Below are 2,722 nucleotides of genomic sequence, written 5' to 3'. Positions count from 1 at the left end.
GGGGGGGGGGTTAATTGCTGCTTTTATTGTACTAGAATTATGGATCTGTTTAAAATTTTTTATCTTGATTTAACTTTGGCAGATCAAATATATCAAGAAATTCATCCAATTCTTTTAGATTTTACAGTTTGGTGGAATACATATTTTTTTTATTTTATTAATTACACTTTATACATTTTGTATCCCCCCATAAGCCCCTCCCTCCTCCCCTCCCGATCCCACCCTCCCTCCCCTTTCTGCATGCATGTCACTCCCCAAGTCCACTGATAGGGGAGGTTCTCCTCTTCTTTCTGATCTTAGTCTATCAGTTCTCATCAAAAGTGGCTGCATTGTCCTCTACTGTGGCCTGGTAAGGCTGCTCCCCCCTCAGGGGGAAGTGATCAAGGAGCAGGCCAATCAGATAATGTCAGAGGCAGTCCCTCTTCCCATTACTATGTAACCCACTTGGACACTGAACTGCCATGGGCTACACCTGTGCAGGGGTTCCAGGTCATCTCCACGAATAGTCCTTGCTTGGAGTATGATTTTCTGGGAAGTTCCCTGTGTTCAAATTATCTTGTTCTGTTGTTCTCCTTGTGGAGTTCCTGTCCCCTCCAGCTCTTACTATTTCCCACTTCTTACATAAAATTCCATTCACTCTGCCCATCAGTTGGCCATCAGGCTCAGCATCTGCTTTGACAGTCTATACTGCAGAAGCTTTCAGAGGCCCTCTGTGGCAGGTTTCAAGGTTGTTTCCTGTATTCTTCTGGCTTTCAGAGGCCCTCTGTAGCAGGTTCCAAGGTTGTTTCCTATTTTCTTTTTCTTCTGATGTCCATCCTCTTTGCCTTTCAGGATGGGGATTGAACATTTTAGTTAGGGTCCTCTCTTGCTTAGTTTGTTTAGATGTACAGATTTTAGTGGGTTAATTTATATTGTATGTTTATATGAGTGAGTATATACCATGCATGTCTTTTTGCTTCTGGGACAACTCACTCAGGATGATCCTTTCCAGGTCCCACTATTTACCTGCAAATTTCATGATTTCCTTATTTTTCATTGCTGAGTAATACTCCATTGTATAGATGTACCACAGTTTCTGCATCCATTCTTCAGTTGAGGGGCATCTGGGTTGTTTCCAGCTTCCGGCTATTACAAATAAAGCTGCTACAAACATGGTTGAGCAAATGTCCTTGTTGTGTACTTGCGCCTCTTTTGGGTATATGCCTAGGAGTGGTATGGCTGGATCTTGAGGAAGCGCTATTCCTAGTTGTCTGAGAAAGCGCCAGATTGATTTCCAGAGTGGTTGTACCAGTTTACATTCCCACCAGCAGTGGAGAAGCGTTCCCCTTTCTCCACAACCTCTCCAGCATGTGTTGTCCCTTGAGATTTTCATCTTGGCCATTCTGATGGGTGTAAGGTGAAATCTCAGGGTTGTTTTGATTTGCATTTCCCTAATGGCTAATGAGGTTGAGCATTTCTGTAAGTGCTTCTCTGCCATTCGATATTCCTCTGCAGAGAATTCTCTCTTTAGCTCTGTTCCCCATTTTTTAAGTGGATTACTTGGTTTGTTGCTTTTCAGCTTGTTTAGTTCTTTATATATATTGGATATGAGTCCTCTGTCAGATAGAGGGTTGGTGATGATTCTTTCCCAATCTGTAGGCAGTCGCTTTGTTTTGATGACGGTGTCCTTTGCTTTACAGAAGCTTTTCAATTTCATGAGGTCCCATTTATTGATTGTTGCTCTTAGAGCCTGTGCTGTTGGTGTTCTGTTCAGGAAGTTTTCTCCTGTACCAATGAGTTCTAGGGTATTCCCCACTTTTTTTCCTAGCCGATTTAATGTGTCTGGTTTTATGTTGAGGTCTTTGATCCACTTGGACTTCAGTTTTGTGCAGGGTGATAAGTATGGATCTATTTTCATTTTTCTACATGTAGACATCCAGTTGGACCAGCACCATTTGTTAAAGATGCTATCTTTTTTCCATTGTATGGTTTTGGCATCTTTGTCAAAAATCAGGTGTCCGTAAGTGTGTGGGTTTATTTCTGGGTCTTCTGTTCGATTCCATTGATCCACCATTCTGTTTCTATGCCAGTACCATGCAGTTTTTATAACTGTTGCTCTATAGTACAGCTTGAGATCAGGGATGGAGATACCTCCAGAAGATCTTTTATTGTAGAGGATTGTTTTAGCAATTCTCGGTTTCTTGTTATTCCATACGAAGTTGAGAATTTTTCTTTCCAGGTCTGTAAAGAATTGTGTTGGCAATTTGATGGGAATTGCATTAAATCTGTAGATTGCTTTTGGTAAGATGGCCATTTTTACTATGTTAATCCTGCCAAGCCATGAGCATGGGAGATCTTTCCATCTTCTCATATCTTCCTCTAATTCTTTCTTCAGAGACTTGAAATTTTTTTCATACAAGTCTTTGACTTGCTTGGTTAGGGTTACACCAAGGTACTTTATGTCATTTGTGGCTATTGTGAATGGTGTTGTTTCTCTAATTTCTTTCTCAGCCCTTTTGTCTTTTGTATACAGGAGTGCTACTGATTTTTTTGAGTTAATTTTATATCCGGCCACTTTGCTGAAGGTGTTTATCAGCTGTAGGAGTTCCCTGGTAGAGTTTTTGGGGTCACTCATATATACTATCATATCATCTGCAAATAGTGATAATTTGACTTCTTCCTTTCCCATCTGTATCCCCTTGATCTCCTTCAACTGTCTTATTGCTCTAGCAAGGACTTCCAG

The sequence above is a fragment of the Psammomys obesus genome, unplaced genomic scaffold (assembly GCF_907164565.1).
Source record: "Psammomys obesus unplaced genomic scaffold, mPsaObe1.curated_primary_1811, whole genome shotgun sequence".
Lineage (NCBI taxonomy): Eukaryota > Metazoa > Chordata > Mammalia > Rodentia > Muridae > Psammomys > Psammomys obesus.
This window is presented reverse-complemented; position numbering follows the sequence as displayed.